The sequence below is a fragment of the Pristiophorus japonicus genome, chromosome 16 (genome assembly GCF_044704955.1).
Source record: "Pristiophorus japonicus isolate sPriJap1 chromosome 16, sPriJap1.hap1, whole genome shotgun sequence".
Classification (NCBI taxonomy): domain Eukaryota; kingdom Metazoa; phylum Chordata; class Chondrichthyes; family Pristiophoridae; genus Pristiophorus; species Pristiophorus japonicus.
In genome coordinates this window covers 129,747,561-129,768,859 of record NC_091992.1, presented here as the reverse complement: position 1 = coordinate 129,768,859, position 21,299 = coordinate 129,747,561, and the positions used below count along the sequence as shown (strand labels likewise).

At 45.3% G+C, this 21,299-nt stretch overlaps 1 protein-coding gene across 1 annotated transcript in view; it reads left to right on the top strand.

Moving 5' to 3' along the window:
* Positions 1 to 21,299, top strand: part of LOC139226830 (cytoplasmic phosphatidylinositol transfer protein 1-like) — a 477,346-nt gene that overhangs the window by 405,258 nt on the left and 50,789 nt on the right. The gene's annotated exons all lie outside the window — the stretch shown is intronic.

Below are 21,299 nucleotides of genomic sequence, written 5' to 3'. Positions count from 1 at the left end.
GCTCTGGATTTGGAGGATCATAGAGACAAACGCCTGTTGTACCAGTTCAACCACCAAAAATGCCTTTGAAGTATACGCATTTATACACTCACCTAACACATAATCAGTTGGAATAATAGACATCTGAACACCTACAATGTATCTTGGTGAATTTAATTTTACATGATGGTGGCAGTAATGTATCTACAACCCAAAATAAAGATTTTTAAACATATCTGAATTTACTGGTTGATTTATACTTAATAAATATAATCGCTACATAAAACAACTTGTTTTTGGTCAGTGGAGCATACCATGTCAGAACCTTTTTAAAGTGGAATAATTATGCTAACTACATAATTTTTAGGCATTAATGACTTTTGACCATTGAAAATGACTAATGCAAGTACACCGAATGTTAATTCTCCACCAGAGTAGTGGAAGGTGGGTCAATCCTTTTTCAGGCATTTGGAGTGGGGAACAGTAGCACAGTGTTATGTTACTGGTCGAGTGTTCCAGAGACTTGGGCTAACAATCTGGCGATGTGAGTTCAATTCTCACCATGCAGCTGGAATATTTGAATTCAGTTAATTAAATAAATCTGGAATTAAAAAGGCTAGTATCAGTAATGGTGGCCATGATTCTACTGGATTGTTGGAAAAAAGCAACTGGTTAACTGACGTCCTTTAGGAAAGCAAATCTGCCATCCTTACTGGTCTGGCCTATATGTGACTCCATAACAGTGTGGTTGACTCTTCATGACCCACTGAAATGGCCACTCAGTTAAGGGAAATTAGGAATAGGTGATAAATACTGGCCTTGCCAGTGACGCCCACATCCCATGAATGTGAATGAAGAAATTTGGAGTCCCTGGTGGCTACAAAGTTTTGAAACTTGTTACTTCTGATATCTTTATATTTTTATTTTTCTGCAATTGTGTCAAAAAAATCTTCGAAGATGCTACAGAAGGCATATTTTGCAATGTGCTTTTGAAGGTTCTGTATAATGATACTATGTTCCGGGGAAAGGAAGAAAGAAAACGAAAGACGCATTTATATAGCACCTTTCACGAGCGCAGGATGTCCCAAAGTATATTGCAACCAATGAAGTACTTGTGAAGTGTAGCCATAGAAACATAGAAACATAGAAAATAGGTGCAGGAGTAGGCTATTCGGCCCTTCGAGCCTGCACCGCCATTCAATAAGATCACGCCTGATCATTCCCTCAGTACCCCTTTCCTGTTTTCTCTCCATATCCCTTGAGCTCTTTAGCCGGAAGGACCATATCTAACTCCCTCTTGAATATATCCAATGAACTGGCATCAACAACTCTCTGCGACAGGGAATTCCACAGGTTAACAACTCTCTGAGTGAAGAAGGTTCTCCTCATCTCAGTCCTAAATGGCCTACCCCTTATCCTAAGACTATGTCCCCTGGTTCTGGACTTCCCCAACATCGGGAACATTCTTCCCGCATCCAACCTGTTCAGTCCGAATCTTATACGTTTCTATGAGATACCCTCTCATCCTTCTAAACTCCAGTGAATAAAGGCCCAGTTGATCCAGTCTCTTCTCATATGTCAGACCAGCCATCCCTGGAATCAGTCTGGTAAACCTTCGCTGCACTCCCTCAATAGCAAGAACGTCCTTCCTCAGATTGGGAGACCAAAACTAACACAATATTCCAGGTGAGGCCTCACTGTTATAATGCAGGAAATCCAGCAGCCACAGCGAGCTCCCACAAACAGTTGACTAGATCATCTGTTTTAGCGATGTTGATTGAGGGATAAATCTTGGCCAGGACACTGGGGAGAATACCCTTGCTGTTCTTTGAAATCGTGCCATGGGATCTTTTGCATTAATCTGAGAGGGCAGACAGGGTCTCAGGAATGGAAGTGAAGGAAAGGACAGGACAAGAGTTTGAGGAGCTCACACTCTGTGTAGGTGATCTAAATTCCCTCATAGGTTTTCGCAGGCACTGGCATCTCGAGCACCCCTTAAACTGTGCGGCATTCAGGATCCCAAAGATAGGATCCATCAAAGCAACATTTGTAGTTGCTTTGTTACACTCCATCTACAGGTACATAAAAAGGAAAAGAGTGACTAAAGTAAATGTTGGTCCCCTAAAGGATGAGACTGGGAAATTAATAATGGAGAACAGGGAAATGGCAGAGACATAGAACAAAGATTTTGTATCGGTCTTCACAGTAGAAGACACTAAAAACATCCCAATAGTGGATAATCAAGGAGCTATAGGGAGGGAGGCACTTAATACAATCACTATCATTAAAGAAGTAGTACTCGGTAAAATAATGGTACTAAAGGTGGACAAGTCCCCGGGTCCTGATGACTTAAAAGAAGTGGCTGCAGAGATAATGGATGCCTTGGTTGTAATCTACCAAAATTCCCTGGATTCTGGGACGATCCCAGCAGATTGGAAAACCGCAAATGTAACGCCCCTATTTAAAAAAGGAGGTAGACAAAAAACAGGAAACAAAAGACCAGTTAGCCTCACATCTGTCGTTGGGAAAATGCTGGAGTCCATTATTAAGGAAGCAGTAGCGGGACATTTGGAAAAGCATAATTCAATCAAGCAGAGTCAGCATGGTTTTATGAAAGGAAAATCATGTTTGACAAATTTGCTGGAGTTCTTTGAGGATGTAATGAGCAGGGTGGATAAGGGGGAACCAGTGAATGTGGTGTATTTGGATTTCCAGAAGGCATTCGATAAGGTGCCACATAAAAGGTTACTGCACAAGATAAAAGTTCACAGGGTTGGGGGTAATATATTAGCATGGATAGAGGATTGGCTAACTAACAGAAAACAGAGAGTCGGGATAAATGGGTCATTTTCCGGTGGGCAAACAGTAACTAGTGGGGTGCCGCAGGGATCGGTGCTGGAGCTTCAACTATTTACAATCTATATTAATGATTTGGATGAAGGGACTGAGTGTAATGTAGCCAAGTTTGCTGATGATACAAAGATGGGTGGGAAAGCAAATTGTGAGGAGAACACAAAAAATCTGCAAAGGGATATAGACAGGCTAAGTGAGTGGGCAAAAATTTGGCAGATGGAATATAATGCCTAACCACGGCAGAAAAAATAGAAAAGCAAATTATAATTTAAATGGAGAAAAATTACAAAGTGTGTACAGAGGGACCTGGGGGGTCCTTGTGCATGAAACACAAAAAGTGAGTATGCAGGTACAGCAAGTAGTCAGGAAGGCAAGTGGAATGTTGGCCTTTATGACAAGAGGGATAGAGTACAAAGGCAGCGATGTTCTGTTACAACTGTACAGGGTATTGGTACTGTGTACAGGTTTGGTCTCCGTATTTAAGGAAGGATATACTTGTATTGGAGGCTGTTCAGAGAAGGTTCACTAGGTTGCTTCCGGAGATGAGGGGTTTGACTTATGAAGTTAGGTTGAGTAGGTTGGGCCTATACTCATTCGAGAATGAGGTGTGATCTAATCGAAACATATAAGATAATGAGGGGGCTCGACAAGGTGGATGCAAAGAAGATATCTCCACTCATTGGGGAATCTAAAACTAGGGGACATAGTCTCAGAATAAGGGGCCGTCCATTTAAAACTGAAATGCGGAGAAATTTCTTCTCTCAGAAGGCTGTAAATCTATGGAATTCTCTGCCCCAGAGAGCTGTGGAGGCTGGGTCATTGAATATATTTAAGGCGCAGATAGACAGATTTTTGAGCTATAAGGGAGTCGAGGGTTATGGGGAGTGGGCAGGGAAGTGGAGCTGAGTCCATGATCAAATCAGCCATGATCTTATTAAATGGCGGAGCAGGCTCGTGGGACCAAATGGCCTACTCCTGCTCCTATTTCTTATGTTCTTAAAAAGAAAAACTGCAATTTAAAAAAAAATGAAAAAGCAGAAAATGCTGGGATTGCACAGCTGAAGGATGAAGGGCTGCACCCTGAATGTTAATCTCCCTTTCTCTTTCAGATGCTAACAGACCTTCTATGTATTTCTAGCTTACTTTGTTTTAATTTTAACATGTGCATTCATCTCCCAGTTTTAAATTGGAAAGCTCTAAATACTGACCAAGTTTGGGGATACTTGGGAAGCGATGTCAGCAGCTTGTCACCAGCATTTATAGTTACTGTCTTCGCACGTTGGCGAAATGATGAGACAATATTTTCAAGGCAGAAGCCAATGAAGTGTAAAGGTCAGAAGTATGAAGTATAATATGCATGGATGTGGCCTTTGCTCCCACAATAGTGCTGTCAGTTAGAATCCTTGTTTCTTTACTGGTGTGTAGACATGTTGTATTCCCAAACTACTTTAATTCTGAACTTTATGATATAAAAATGACTAGTAGCACCCGTGCCATTTATAATCAACCATCAGAGTTCCTGAAACATTCTTGTGGGCATGATGTCAAAAGAAATGAGAAATTTTTGAAATTTGTTGTGTAGATTGCTATTTTATTCCTATCCCCTATGTCTAGAGTGTACATATCTGCAAAATTCATCATTCCAGTTTGACAAGGTCATACCTTAAGAATTGTTTTAATCCCTCATATTTTCTCCTCTCCTCTTGTAATATATGCATCTGTGAGCATGCTCACGGGTTTGTAGAGCTGTTGCATTGTGAGTGGCTTAGCCGGTCATGTGATGTTCACAAGACTGAATAAAATCCCAACCAGTTGGGTCTAGGTCATCCAAGATGAGGTATGTATTTATGAGCCTAGTGAATGAACTGGTAATGTGTAATGTGATTGTTAAAACCTTTATTAATAAACCAACTAGTTCTTACTAGCAATGTGTTGCTATGAATTCTTAAGCAAAGAACACATGAAACAAATACATCACAGAGTCTCTTGACTCCTGCTGAGGTATGGTTCGAACCCTGCTGACTACCTGCAATACTTCTCTTAAATGACCATTCTTCTTGCCTGAACCTAGAAAGTGAATATGGCAGGTTAATTGACCATAGCGAATATTGCAACCAACCTGGAACCTATCTTAATCCCACTTTTCCAGCAGGAGTCACTAGATGATAATCAGGAGCCGGAGGCCTGGCTGCAACCAATGGTAGTGTGTCTGCTGTGGTCCCAGCTGAGATATGCTAAGCCAGCACAGGCCAAGAATCAAACCTGGAACCTTCCCAGGTCTGTAATTCCGCTCGTGACATTGTACTTATTAACAGCTTGATAGCAAGAAGCTCCCGACACATATTTCTGTTAATTCTTTAATTGTATTGATTGGGAGTAGAAAATACAGAGAAATGTTTTGCAAAATAAAATAATGTTTATATAACATTATATAATGTCAGCGGGTGCACTATGTTAATTGTGCTACTTTATACAATATTTCTACCATGAAATATCAATGGTTTGAGTCATTGGCCCAGAAATTCCTGCCTCCCGGGTCCGTACGGAGTGCCTATGGACCCGGGAAGGCATCGGAAAAACCGGTTTTCATCGTGCAATGCGCATGTGCTGAAAACTGGCTTTTCCGATCTGTCAAGCTGGAGCTTGACAGATCCTGCGTATCTCGGGAGCAAGGACATTTGCAAGGGCAATATTGCGGGATTTACGCATATCTTGCCTAGCAAATGTCCTCAAAATTCTTGTGCCTGATAATAGCAGGTGCATAGCCTATTTTTACAGGCGCAAGTGTTTAAAAACATACATAAACATAAATTAAATTAAATAAACACATTTTATTGTTTAAAAACTCTACCTACTAAGGTAAGTTTATTCTTAACCCAAATTACAAAACTTAAAAAAAAATCAGGAAAATATTATTTTTTTCTAAGGCATTTAACTTTAATTTCAATTAATTTTAATTATGAAAGGTCTTTTTTATTTTTTATTGTGTGTTTGTTTTTTCCCATTAATAACAATGAGAACTCGTAGATACGGAGTTCCCATTGCTATAACTGGGAAAGCTGTGAAATACTGTACCTGATTGGCTGAGCAGTCACATGTGACTGCATCTTCTGCGTGGGAACCGTCCGGATGAGAGCGCGTTTCGCAGCGCGGGAAGAGAAGGCCTCCCTACCGGAGTCCAGGGCGCCTCCAGACCACCAGGTACATCGTAAAAATTCTCCGATTGGAGGCAATTGCCCATGGGAAGCCTCCGACTGCAATTTCCAGGCCATATTCTTTGCCAGATTAACTAGCATTCTATCCATTAGAATTTGAGTGCAATGAATTGATTCTGGTCATATTTCTTCTTTTAAATCATTATTTTTAAGTGTTTTATTTATATCACTTGTGGTGTCAAACTAAGGGTCATAAATATAAGGTAGTCAGTAATAAATCCAATAGGGAATTCAGAAACCACTTCTTTACCCAAAGAGTGGGAAGAATGTGGAATGTGCTACTACAAGTAGTAGTTGAGGCAAATAGCATAGATGCATTTAAGGGGAAGCTAGATCAGCACATGAGGGGAAAGGAATAGAAGGATATGGTGATAGCGTTAGATGAAGAGGGATGGGAGGAGGCTCATGTGGAGCATAAATGGGAATCGACAAATTGGGCTGAATGGCCTGTTTCTGCTCTGTAGACTCTATGTAACTCCTCCCGAATGTCATGGGTACCATATTTGCAATGTTCTTAGCAAGGTGACACAAAAAGAGAGATAAAACTGAAATATAATGCAAGGGAGCATTTGGCGGAAGGAAAAATCTCCAGCAAATTACTATGGGGTTGGTTTGTCATTGTGAACAGTAATATTCTAGAAATGGCATTATGTTTTAGGGATTAAGGAAAACAGCATTTTTATTTTTATAGTTTTTCAAGATAAATGGTTTGTAAATTGATTATGCGCGTTTACTTTCACAAGAACCCAATAATACACCACACCTGGGTGGAGGTTTTGCATTCCACCAAATAGTCGGCTAGGTAATTATCTTTTGCAGTTTTACTTAGAATCTTTACATGTGTTCATCAATTAGACTTTGATGGAATACTCTGTGTTGGTCAAAGGCAAGAAATATTGGACCCAATTTTGGCCATGACTTGCATCAATTTTTTTGGTGTAAATTGTTTTTTCTGGCATAAGATTAAAAAATGCCATTTTCCCCCAAAAAGTTGCTCCAGAGTAAGTCATAGGTACGATTTTTTTTAGGTCAGTTTTTTTTTCCAAAAGGGGGCATTCCCAGACACTTACGCCAGTTTTGGCCATTTATGCCACTTTGGCCAGCAAAAACTTACTCCAAATCGACTTAGGTCAGCGTATGTGGCCAGCTCTGAAAAACCTTGTGGGCAATGAAGAAAAAGCAGTGCACATTCGGCAGACATTAGGGAGGGATAGAGGAGGGAAGGGAACTGGAGAGGACCTCACCAACCAAGCACCAAACATTGCAAGGAAAAGCTCAAACAATTAAAATACTAATAAAAATGAAGTAAATCCTACCGGAGAAATGCGAACTGCTGGCCGCGATGTCATGGTGGGGTGGGGTGGGGGGTAGCCAGAGAGAGAGATGCTGGTATACAAAACACACTTTCTCTCCCGCACCCCCCACACCCCCCTCCAAAAACACTCTTTCTCTCTCCCCCACCCCCAAAAAAACTCTCCTCCTCCTCTTTTCCCCCCCACCACCCCACACCAAAACTCTCCTCTCATTCCCCCCCCCCCCCCAATCAAAAGTCTCAAACACAGCCACTAAATAAAAAATAGAACCGAAGTCCTACCTCGCCCGGGAACTCAGCAGGCCAGCCAGCGCGGGAGGCCACTCGGCCGGGGATAGGTTGCGGCAAGATCAGGATTCCCTTCGGCCGTGGATAGGGACTGCGAGCATCTGGTCCTGCTCACAGCCCACAGGATGCGCTGGGAGGGCAGGAGCACGAGTGCAGCCCTCACTGAGCATGCACACGAGTGCAGCCCTCACTGAGCATGCACACGAGTGCAGCCCTCACTGAGCATGTGCACAAGTGCCGGCAATACTTTCTGCGCTGGCCTGTTGCTCCGCCCCTCCCTATAGACTGCATGCCACGCCACGACTCCGGGGACTCCGAAGAGCGGCCATGATGGGGCCCCTTTTTTCTGCCGCCCTTTCCAACACGCAAAGTCGGCGCGCTTCAGGTCAGTACGCTGAAAAAACGGCTTGGGCAATGTTGGGCCCATTAGCTCTCACCCAGGGCATGAACTTCATGGAATTTTTGTCCTTTCAAACTATTTGTCAGAATAATATTAACTTGAAAAAATCTTATTTTATTGTCAATATTTTTGGAATGGCAATAATTGAGTTCCCCACTAGACATCGAAATGCCATAAATCCCTTCACGAGGTGGGAGCAGGGTTAGATTAGCTCTCCATTCCAATGAAAATGCAGCAGAGACCACTGGTACATGTCCCATGTAGGGCCACACTGTCTTTCCCAATTTACCTCCCTCAGTCTTCTTTACAAACCATGGGCCCAAAATTCACCACCACTTAGCTCCAAATTTTTGGAGGTATCAGTGTTTTTTGGAGCTAACTTAATTTTGCAAGTTTTGCCAAGGATATAACGCCGTCCTTAATAGGTAATGGTCGATTTTCTTTAGTTAGGTTTTTATGACGTCACTCGGAGTCAAACCCACCCATAACGCCATTTTTGTCTGTTTTTGCGAGTTTCGCCAATAAGGAATTTTTCAAATACTGCACTGGGGACCGCCTTGAAAAAGCTTACCGTACCAAATTGGAGTTAGATAGAAATCAGCGTTACAGATGCCATCTTGTTTATCTCCCTCAGCCGGACACAGGAGCTTGGCAAAGAAGCCCGGGGTGGGGGGAGGCGGGGGGTGGGGGTGGTAGGCGGAAGCCAAGCTTGGAAAAGGGGCGGTGGCAGTGGGGGCCTTTTGGTCGGGGATAGGGGCGGCAGCAGAGTGGGCCTTTTGGCCAGAGATAGGGGCAGCTGCGGGGCATTTTGGCCGGGTATAGGGGCAGAAAATGCTGGAAATCTCAGTGGGTCGGCACAGGAAAAATAAGCACGAGTTAGCTACAGAATAAAGCTGTACAATTACACGTTACCCTGGAAACCTAAATGCTTGGGCATGCGCAGAACGGGGCCTCAGTTTTTCGGCGCTATCAATTAGCTTCACTCACAGAAGTTAAGGTCTTTCTGCACAACGCCAAATTCAAAGAGCCAAATGGCGAAACTTCGGATTTTTTTTCTTCCCACTACTTCGCCTTAAAAAATTGGACGTTAATCTTAAATAGCGTATAAAAAAAAAGACAATGTGGAATTTTGGGCCCCATACACATCCCCAGTGATATACAGTTCTGAAAATTGTCAGACTTTTCAAATTGAAAAATGCTAGATTCCTTTGCTACTAGTGAGAATTAGCCTTTTATACAACTTTTATATAGAATTGTTCTTTCATTTTGTGTGTCAGCATTTCCAGTCCATGCATGACTGATTTTGTGAATGAAAGCCATGATGTCACTCGCCTCATAACATGATGCTTAATTAAAGTATTGGCATTCCCCTCTGCAGCTGATCTCTTCTCCTTCCACAGCTGGAGCCAACTGTTAATCCATAATATGTTTTCAGCTCTGTTGCAAAGCAACTAATATCTTCTTTAAGATTTTGATTATGATAAAAAAACTTTTTTGCATATTAACCAGGTACTGACAGATGACACCGTGTTTCTTAGTAAACATTTAAACAGCAAATTTGTCCATTTTAATGCACACTCCTTTCATTGCAATATTTATAATAGTGTTAATAATGGCATTTAAATTCCGTCTGTGCTCAATTTAAGCGTATTTGCCACACCTGCATGTTTCTTTGCCGCCACTTTTTGTTTTGGAGATTGACAGTCTGAATCCCAGGTCTCAAATTCAGTGAGGTTTGAGATGAATTAACTTGATATCATGCACGATTCCTTAGGAAGGAGCAGCTGGAGTGGGAAACATCTGACGTTTTTTTTTACAGGGAGCAAATAGATTTGACAGTATTTATAAGACCTGATTTGAATAAGAAGTTATATTTAGCTCACCCTGACTGAGCACAGAGTGATTGTTTGAGCTGCAGTCAACTCTCGCATAACCAGAAGTGTACATCTTTCCAAATGAATGAAGATCATTTTTCTTTTTAATATTTCTGTATGTTAAAACACAACAGTAACATTAAATGTAGATCTTTTCCCGTTCTCTCTAAAGAAATATTCCATCTTCAGAACATCATCGAGCGTTTTCCTAATTTAACAAAAAAACATTTTTATTCTCTATTGTTTTCTTTTTCTTACAATAGCCTAAAAGAAGGAAATGTTGGAAGGGAAATTTGCAACTCAAACTTTTGCACATACCTCTGGCATGCATATGCTTTAATTGCATTATTTTATGCCAGTTAATGTGGTGCTATCAGACAACAGTTCACTTAATTTGCTATTTTACCTGTTTCTTTTATTTGAGTATTAAACAGTCCGAAATCATTTGACTGTGACATCAAAACAAGAGGGACTATCAAATAAATCTTAAAAAGGAAGTCTGCATCTATATATATTTAAAATCTTGTTGTCAGGATTTTTAGCCAGGCTTTTGTATCAACATTTACAATTCAATTTTCTCATGTCACTGTGTCATTACAGGCTCTGGCCACTCAATGGAGGCTCTATGGAGCAAGTGTCTGATGTTTCTCCCCCAACTTTGTCACCATCTTGTATATGGAAAGCTTATATTCATTAGTTGGCCTTGGACAAAGCCATGGGAAAGATATTCGTGTCATATAAATAATATTAGGTCTGATTGTGGATTACAGGAATGCAACAACAACAACTTGCATTTATATAGCACCATTAACGTAGTGAAGCATCCCAAGGCACTTCACAGGAGTGTTATGAGACAAAAAATTTGACAGCAAGTCACACAAGGAGAAATTAGGGCAGGTGACCAAAAGCTTGGTCAAAGAGGTAGATTTTAACAAGCGTCTTGAAGGAGGATAGAGAGGCGGAGAGGTTTAGGCAGGGAATTCCAGTGCTTAGGGCCTAGGCAACAGAAGGCACGGCCACCAATATTTGAGCGATTATAATCAGGGATGCTCAAGAGGGCAGAATTAGAGGAGCACAGATATCTTGCAGATATGAGGCTGGAGGAGATTACAGAGATAGGGAGGGGCGAGGCCATGGAGGGATTTGAAAACAAGGATGAGAATTTTGAAATCGAGGCTGTTAAGTTTAGAATAACAAGACTGTATATCTTAAGCTCAAACTGTTGTGACCTTGGTCTGTTTATTGTAACTCCAGAGTGAAGAGGCAGCGTGGCAGTCTGCCTTTTATACCTGCTTGCCCAGGGTGTGCAGGTGACCCTTGGGTCTCGTGCAGGTGACCCTTGGGTCTCCCACAGGTGTGCCCCCTGGTGGCAAGTCTTACACTTTGGTAATGTTTACATACATAACAACATATCTCCCCCCCACCAAAGTCTTAGATACAAGTTATTTACAAGTTGAGGCAATCCGGGGCTCTGCGTTCCCGGGTTGATCGCCTGAGTTGAAGTCCTGGCATGGGTGAGTCGGTCGGATCATTGCTGCACTGCGGCGCGGCTGGTCTGATCGGACTGTCGGGCATGGTGGGTTCATCTTCATGGTCAACTGCGAGGTCGATTGCTGGTTGGGTGTGTGTGGGTGGATCAATGACGGTAATGTCCTCTTCAAACTGTTCTTGGTTGTCAGTGAACCGCAGTTTGGTCTGATCCAAGTGTTTTCTGCACGTTTGTCCATTTAAAAGTTTGACAACAAACACTCTATTCCTCTCCTTGGCTAACACAGTGCCAGCAACCCATTTTGGACCATGACCATAATTAAGAACAAACACAGGGTCATTAACCTCAGTGTCACGTGACACAGCCGCGCAATTGTGGTACATGTTATGCCGGTGACACCGGGTTTCTACATGATCATTGAGATCCGGGTGGACTAAGGAGAGCCTGGTTTTGAGTGCTCTCTTCATTAGCAATTCTGCAGGGGGAACCGTACTCTGCGTGTAAGCGAGTAAGATCGCATACGGTAGCTGAGCAGAATCCGAGAACCGTCCGTCATGCGTTTCAAGCTCTGCTTGATGGTTTGGACTGCCCATTTCGCTTGACCATTGGATGCGGATTTAAGTGGCGCAGACCTGACTAGCTTGATGCCATTACAGGTCATGAACTCATTGAATTCCGAGCTAGTGAAGCATGGTCCATTGTCACTAACCAGGACGTCGGGCAAACCATGGGTGGTGAACATGGCCCGGAGGCTTTCAATAGTGGCAGTGGACGTACATGACGACATTATTTTACATTCGATCCATTTAGAGTAAGTGTCCACTGCTACTAGGAACATCTTTCTTAGAAAGGGGGCAGCGAAATCTACATGGACCCTTGCCCACGGTTTGGAGGGCCATGACCACAGACTCAGTGCGGCGTCCCTTGGTGCGTTGCTCAACTGTGAGCAAGTGTTACATTGGTGTACGCATGACTCCAATTCCGAATCAATGCCGGGCCACCAAACGTGCAACCTGGCGATAGCCTTTATCATGACTATGCCTGGGTAGGTACTGTGAAGGTCATGTATAAACGTTTCTCTGCCTTTTTTTGGCAAAATTACACAATTCCCCCATAGGAGGCAGTCCGAATGATGGACATTTCATCCTTGTGTCGGTGGACCGGCTTAATTTTGTCTTGCATTTCCCCTGGGACTGCCGACCAGCTCCTATTGAGGACGCAGCTTTTTACTAGTGATAGCACTGGGTCCTGGCTAGTCCAGGTCCTGATCTGGTGAGCCGTGACGGGTGACCCCTCGCTCTCAAAAGCATCCATTACCAGGATCAAGTCTGCGGATTGCGCCATTTCCACCCTGGTGGTGGGCAATAGTAGCCGACTGAGGGCATCAGCACAGTTCTCCGTGCCTGGTCTGTGGCGGATTACATAGTCATACGCAGATAACGTTAGTGCCCATCTTTGGAGGCGGGACGAAGCATTAGTGTTAATACCTTTGCTTTCTGGGAACAATGAAATGAGCGGCTTGTGGTCGGGTTCGAGCTCGAACTGGAGCCCAAATATGTATTGGTGCATTTTCTTAACCCCGTATACGCATGCTAATGCTTCTTTCTCAACCATACTGTAGGCTCTTTCAGCCTTAGATAAGCTTCTGGATGCATATGCAACCAGTTGCAGTTTGCCTGACACATTGGCTTGCTGTAACACACAACCGACCCCGTACGAAGATGCATCGCAAGCTAGTACTAAACATTTACATGGGTCATACAATACAAGTAACTTGTTAGAACATAGCAGATTTGTGGCCTTGTTAAAGGCTGTCTCTTGAGCTTTACACCAAATCCAGCCGTCACCCTTGTGTAGCAATAAATGCAATGGTTCCAGCAAAGTGCTCAACCCCGGTAGAAAGTTACCAAAATAGTTGAGGAGTTCCAGGAACGAACGCAGCTCTGTCACATTCTGTGGTCTGGGTGCATTCTTGATGGCCTCAGTCTTGGAGTCCGTGGGTCTGATGCTGTCCGCCGCAATTTTTCTCCACAGAAATTCGACCCCTGGCGCCAGGAAAACACATGGAGCATTTAAGCCTGAGTCCCACTCTGTCCAGTTGCTTGAGAACCTCTTCCAGGTTTTGCAATTTTTTCGGTGATGTTGAGGCCAGAGATCAAGATGTCATCTTGGAACACCACAGTGCGCGGAACCGATTTCAGCAGACTCTCCATGTTCCTCTGGAAGATGGCCGCCGCCGGGCACGTCAATTTTTTCGAAGGTTCAGCCAGCTCCTGTGTCATGTAAGCAGAGGGTAAATCCAGCTTGGTGAATGACTTCCCCTGGGTACTGGTCCTGTAACGAGACTCGGTTGATCGTTACCCCGCAGATTCTGACTGTGCCACTGCTCTTCAACCCCGCACAATTGGACTGGCCCACTCGTTGAACTCGACTGGTGATATGATCCCCTCTCGTCGAAGTCTGTCCAGCTCGATCTCGACTTTCTCTCGCATCATGTATGGAATTGCTTGGGTCGTGCATCAGGGACTAGATGGATCTGCAGTTTGGCACCTGTGAAGTTGCCGATACCTGGCTCAAATAACAACGGGAATTTGTTTAGCACTTGGGCGCACGAGGCGTCATCCTCCGAAAACAGTGCTTTGATATCGTCCTAGTTCCATCGGATCTTTCATAGCCAGCTTCTGCCGAACAGTGTTGGGCCATCGCCTGGTACAATCCATAGTGGTAAATCATACACAGCTCCATCGTACGATACCTTCACTGCCGCACTGCCAATGACTGATATGAGCTCTTTGGTGTAAGTACACAGCTTGGTGTGGATCGGGCTTAGTATTGGCCTTTGTGCCTTGTTACCCCAGTTTCTCAAAAGCCTTCTGGCTCATAATTGACTGATTCACCCCCGTGTCCAATTCCACGGAAATTGGAATGCCGTTTAATTTGACTTTTAACATTATCGGAGGGCTTTTGGCGGTGAAGGTGCGTACCCCATACACTTCCTCTTCAGCCTCGGGTTGAGTTGCCTCTCTCACTCATTCAGCGCCGGATCGGTCATCTTCTGCCGACTCTGCTATGTGGTGAGTCGCAGCACGTCTGCACATTCGCTGGATGTGCCCCATTGTTCCACAGCCCTTGTACACGTAGTGCTTGAATCAACGTTGATGGGCTCGATGATTACCCCCGCAGCGCCAACATGGTGCTAATGGATTCGCATTCCGCCCCACGTTGGACTCTTGAGTCATCCTAGGTCTGGCCTCTGCGGACGTGTGGGCCCTGCCATGTACAGTTTTGCCTGCTGAAGGCATTATTTTATGCACAGTACTTGCCGGTGAGTTCCAATGCTGCAATGATATCTGTTTAGTGTTATCATTGTGGACATAAAAGCCTGTCCTATCATGATGGCCTTGCTCAGATATAGGGATTTGGCAGACAACAGTTTGCGAAGAATGACCTCGTGACCGATTCCAAGCACGAAAAAGTCCCACAACACTTCCCCCAAAAATCCAGCATACACGCACGGCCCCGCAAGGCGTCTTAGGTCGGCGACATAACTCGCCACGTCCTGGCCCTCGGAGCGGTGGTGCATATAAAAGCGATACCTGGCCATCAAGATGCTCTCCTTCGGCTTGAGGTGTTCCCAAACCAGCGTGCACAGCCCTTCATATGGCTTCTCCGTTGGTTTCATCGACGCTAGCAGATTTTTGATGAGGCCATATATCGTGGATCAGCAAACGGTGAGGAGAATCGCCCTGCACTTGACTGCGGTTTCGTCCTTTTCCAGCTCGTTGGCCACGAAGTACTGGTCAAGATGCTCAATGAAGGCTTCCCAATCATCACCCTCAACAAATCTCTCAATAATACCAACGGCAGCCATAACTGCGTGAAAGTTCGTGATCTGTTACTCGTCGCCAATTGTTAAGTTTAGAATAATTCCACAAGACTATGTATCTTAAGCTCAAACTGTTGTGAACTTGGTCTCTTTATTGTAACTCCAGAGTGAGGAGGCAGCGTGGTAGTCTGCCTTTTATACCTGCTTGCCCAGGGTGTGAAGGTGACCCTTGGGTCTCCCACAGGTGTGCCCCTGGTGGCAAGTCTTACATATTGATAATGTTTACATATATAACAGAGGCGTTGCTTAACCGGGAGTCAATATAGGTCAGGGATAATGGGTGAGCAGGACTTGGTGACTGTTAAGACACGGGCAGCCGAGTTTAAGATCACATCTAGTTTACGTAGAGTAGAATGTGGGTGGCTACCCAGGAGTGCATTGGAAGAGTCACATCTAGAGGTAACAACGGCATGGATGAGGGCTTCAGCAGTGGATGAGCTGAGGCAAGGACGGAGACGGGCGATGTTACGGAGATGGAAATAGGCAGTTTTAGTTATGCTATGGATATGCGGTTGAAAGCTCATTTCGGGGTCATATATGACACCAAGGTTGCGAACAGTCTGGTTCAGCCTCAGACAGAGTTAACGAACAATCTGTTCTAGCTTTATTCTTATGCTTTGTGGTATCTTTCTTCAAGTGAACTGGCATCTTTTAACACACTGCCCATCTGTCAATATCTTCTCTATAAGTAGTGACTAACAATTTTGAAATTTGAAGAACTGTGTAGCACGGTGATGCTAAGTGCTGAAAGCACTAATACTCAGTGAAATAAACTGGGATAGATTTCCTGTCTGCTCTGTTCCTGATTGAGTGCAGTAAATAGAGACACCAGTGGGTCCCTGCAGTGGAGGAAGATTTATAAAATTGGTAGGGAGAGTGGTGAACTGATGCCTCCTGAGGGCTGGCCCCTAAAGAAGGTTGGCATCATCTAAGAGCTGCAGAGGCATCAAGCCAGGTTGCTGAAGGACGGGATAATTAATATTCAAGGAAGCTGATTAAAATAGCTTTTAAAAGCTTGAAATGGTGAATCTCTAAACATAAACAGTGGGGTTTTATGGATTTCTCCTGATTGTCCATCATAATTGTCATGTATTCAACTATCATTGTAACCCATGTATAAGCTGACCTAAGTTGTACACCTTGAGAACATTGACCACAAGGGGGTGAACTTGTGGGACAGGTTAGGTGAACACTCCTAACCTGGACTTTCAGGTAAAAAAGGGGAAGCTCCACCCACCATCATCACTTGAGGTCTTGGTAATAAAGGTAACTGGTCACAGAGTGACCTTCTCTCAAGTCTGGGCCTCGTGTGCATTTATACTGTATAGTAAAGACATATCATTGGCGACGAGAAACTGGGATTTAAACCACGCGAGCATGGCCACTAGCAGCACAGAAGCGAGGTACTGTGTTGGTGATGATTGGGACGACTTTATTGAGAGACTACAGCAAAGTTTTGTCACTAAGGAATGGTTGGGACAGGATTCGGCCGACAAACGCAGGGCTCATCTCCTGACGGTTTGTGGATCCAGAACATACTCCCTGATGAAGGACCTTCTAGTACCAGAGAAGCCGGCAGACAAGATGTTCGAAGAGCTCAGTAAGTTGATCGGGAAATACCTTAAACCAGCGAGCAGCATGCACATGGTGAGACACCGGTTTTACACGCCCTGGTGGCGAGAAGGGCAAAGCGTTCCAGACTTCGTGGCAGATCTCCGGCGACTGGCGAGCCTATGTAAGTTCCCAGATGCAAGCAGAGCGGAGATGCTGCAAGGCTTTTTTTATTGAGGGCATCGGGCACGCTGGGGTTTTCAGGAAACTGATTGAGACCAAAGACGTGACCTTGAAAGCGGCGGCTCTGATAGCCCAGACATTTATCTCAGGAGGAAGAGACCAGAATGATGTATGACAAAAATCTTGGCTCAAATGCGGCAAACGACCAGGGAGTCAACATTGTTAACGCGACATACAGTTCTCTAGGCAGACCAGGGCAATCGGACATGCCCCAGCATGTAGTCGAACCCAAAGGGGGAATTCAACAGAGACAATGGCTAGCTGAACGGCGATTCATGCCATCGCAATGGACAATGCGGCCAGTAATGGGGCCATCAACACCTGTCAATAGTGCACTTAAGGACGGTTACAGAGACCGTCAGAGATGATCGACTGGTAATGGACCTTTTGTTTCCAACAACGGGGTCTCCAGCTCATGCTGGAGGTGTGGAGGCAAGCACCCAGCCAGAGGTTGCAGGTATCAGCAATACACCTGCAGAAACTGCAACGTCAGCGGTCACTTGGCGCGTATATGCAGGAAGCCTGCAGTCAGGTTGATGTATGAGGAGGACGGGCCCAATTTGGCCTCGTAGGGCTTACATGAATACTGGGGGAAATCGCTGGAAGCTGAAGTTCAGCGAGTTCATATGGAGCACATATACAGTTCATATACCAGGACGCCACCGATAATGATGAAAGTGCTCCTCAATGGCATCCCAGTATTAATGGAGCTCGACACGGGGGCCAGCCAGTCCCTGATGAGTATCAAACAGTTCGAAAGGTTGTGGGTGTCCAAGGCCAGGAGGCCAAAATTATTGCCGATTGACGCACAGCTACGGACATATACAAAGGAGATCATTCCGGTGCTAGGCAGTGCCACGGTAGTCGTGACCCACAAAGATTCGGAGAACAGGTTGCCACTCTGGATTGTCCCGGGGGATGGTCCCGCACTACTGGGGAGGAGTTAGCTTGCTGTCATGAACTGGAAAGGGGGCGATGTCAATGCAATTTCTTCTGTGGAGCGAGTATCATGCTCACAGGTCCTGGACAAATTTGACTCACTATTTCAACCCGGCATTGGCACTTTCATGGGAGCCAAGGTAGTGATTCACATAAACCCGGACGCCAGGCCAGTACACCACAAGGCCAGAGCGGTGCCGTACGTGATGCGGGAAAAGATAGAATGCGAATTGGACCGCCTGCTGAGGGAAGGCATCATCTCGCCAGTCGAATTCAGTGACTGGGCAAGCCCGATTGTGCCGGTGCTCAAGGCGGATGGGTCGGTCAGGATATGTGGCAATTACAAGGCCACCATCAATCAGGTGTCACTCCCAAGACCAGTACCCACTACCGAGAGCGGAGGGCTTCTTTGCGACGCTATCCAGTGGCAAACTTTTTTCAAAATTGGACCTGACCTCAGCTTACATGATCCAGGAGCTGGCGAGTGAGTCGAAGAAGCTGACCACCATCACGACACACAAGGGGTTGTTTGAGTATAACAGATATCCGTTCGTGATTCGTTCGGCCACAGCGATCTTTCAGCGAAATATGGAAAGCCTCCTCAAGTCGATTCCAAGGACGGTGGTTTTTCAAGACAACATCCTTATCACGGGTCGCAATACTGAAGAACACCTCCACCCTGGAGGAGGTGCTACGCAGACTGGACCGGGTAGGGCTGCGACTTAAAAAGGCGAAGTGCGTCTTCTTCGCTCCAGTGGTAGAATTCCTGGGGATGAGGGTAGCAGCAGACGGGATCAGACACACTACGTCCAAAACGGAAGCGATCCAGAGAGCACCCAGACCCCGTAACATGATGGAGCTGCATCGTTCCTGGGGCTCCTGAACTATTTTGGTAACTTTCTTCCCAAATTGAGCACGCTGTGAGAGCCGCTACACGTGCTCCTACGCAAAGGTCGTGATTGGGTCTGGGGGGACAGCCAGGAAAGGGCTTTTGATGGAGCACGCAATTTGTTATGCTCCAACAAACTGTTAACGTTATATGTCCCGTGTAAGAAACTTGTTTTAACGTGCGATGTGTCGTCCTATGCAGCATGTGAATGCCAATGGTCAGTTACAGCCGGTAGCTTATGCCTCCAGAAGTCTGTCCCAGGTAGAAAGGGGCTACGGGATGGTAGAAAAGGAAGTGCTAGAATGTGTATATGCAGTAAAAAAAATGCACCAGTACCTGTTTGGCAGGAAATTTCAGCTGGAGACAGATCACAAACCCCTAATGTCCCTTTTGGCCAACAACAAGGCCATAAATGCGAATGCATCGGCCCACATACAGAGGTGGGCACTCTCGTTAGCCGCCTATGACTACACAATTCAGCACAGACCGGGCACTGAAAACTGCGCTGATGCATTCAGCAGGCTCCTACTAGCCACCACTGAGGGGGCAACTGAGCATGATGCTGAGATGGTCATGGCGGTTGAAGCTTTCGAAAGCGAAGGCTCACCTGTGACAGCCTGTCAGATCAAAGTCTGAACAAATAAAGACCCGCTACTGTCCTTAATTAAAAAATGTGTCCTGAATGGGGACTGGGCAGCCACGTACGGGGCATGCCTTGAGGAATTTAAACCGTTTCATAGGCGCAAGGATGAACTCTCGATTCAGGCCGATTGCCGACTGTGGGGAAACCGAGTAGTCATGCCCCAGATGGGCAGAGAGGTGTTTATCAGAGAACTTCACAATGAACACCCGGGCATTGTCATGATGAAGGCAATTGCCAGGTCACACGTTTGGTGGCCAGGGATAGATGCAGACCTGGAACTTTGTGTTCGCAGGTGCAATACGTGTGCTCAGCTGGGCAACACACCCAGGGAAGCCCCCCTTAGCCCCTGGTCCTGGCCCGCCAAACCATGGTCATGCATCCATGTGGGCTACGCAGGTCCTTTCATGGGAAAAATGTTTTTGGTTGTAGTAGATGCCTACTCCAAATGGATTGAGAGTGCCATTTTAAATTCAAGCACATCCTCTGCCACAGTAGAAAGTCTACGGGCAATGTTCGCTGCCCATGGTCTACCAGATGTCTTGGTCAGCGACAATGGCCCGTGCTTCACAAGCACTGAATTCCAGGACTTCATGGCAGGCAATGGAATCAACCATGTCAGAACGGCACCGTTCAAGCCGGCCTCAAGCGGCCAGGCAGAACGAGCAGTGCAGATAATCAAACAGGGGATGCTCAGAATCCAAAGGGGTTCCCTACAAAGCCGCTTATCACGCCTCCTGTTGGCCAATAGATCCCAACCACACTCGCTCACAGGGGTTCCACCCGCAGAGCTGCTAATGAAAAGGACGCTCAAAATCAGGTTATCCCTTATACACCCTACTATGAAAGAAATTGTTGAGAGCAGGCATCAGTCACAATGTGACTACCATGACAGGAATGCGAGGGCGCGATGTATTGATGTCAATGACCCTGTTTTTGTCCTTAATTACGCTGCAGGGCCCAAATGGCTTGCAGGCACTGTGATTGCCAAAGAGGGAAATAAGGTTTTGGTAGTTAAACTTACTACTGGACAAATCTGTCGCAAACATGTGGATCAAACTAAAAGGAGGTTCAGCAACCCCATAGAAGAAGCAGAGGAAGAACACGGCGTAGAGTTTACTCCACCACAGGTGACCGAACACGGAACCAAATGGAGGAGAGTCCAATCACTTTGGGCAGTCCGGACAGGCCTGAGGCACCGCAAACAGCAGACACTCAGGCCAGCGCCCAACTCAGGCGCTCTACAAGGGAGCATAAACCACCAGAGAGACTTAACCTGTGATCGCAATAAGACTTTGGGGTGTGCCGGGGAGTGGGGAGGTGATGTCATGTATTCAACTATCAGTGTAACCCATGTATAAGCTGACCTAATTTGTACACCTTGAGAACATTGACCACAAGGGGAGAACTTGTGGGAGACACTCCTAACCTGGACTTTCAGGTATAAAAGGGGAAGTCCCACCCACCTTCATCACTTGAGGTCTTGGTAATAAAGGTAACTGGTCACAGAGTGACCTTCTCTCAAGTATGGGCCTCGTGTGCATTTATACTGTATATAAGGACATATCAATAACTTCGGCAGAAGATTCATGGAAATCACGGAGAAACTGCTCAAACTGGTGATTCTCTAGAAAACGTAGGTAGGCAAAATTTTCCTCTTTTTTGGTTTAAACACATTGGGGAATTTTTGGCCAACTGCCTTTGTTATGCTTCCACATTGAACATTCTTTTGCCATGAATG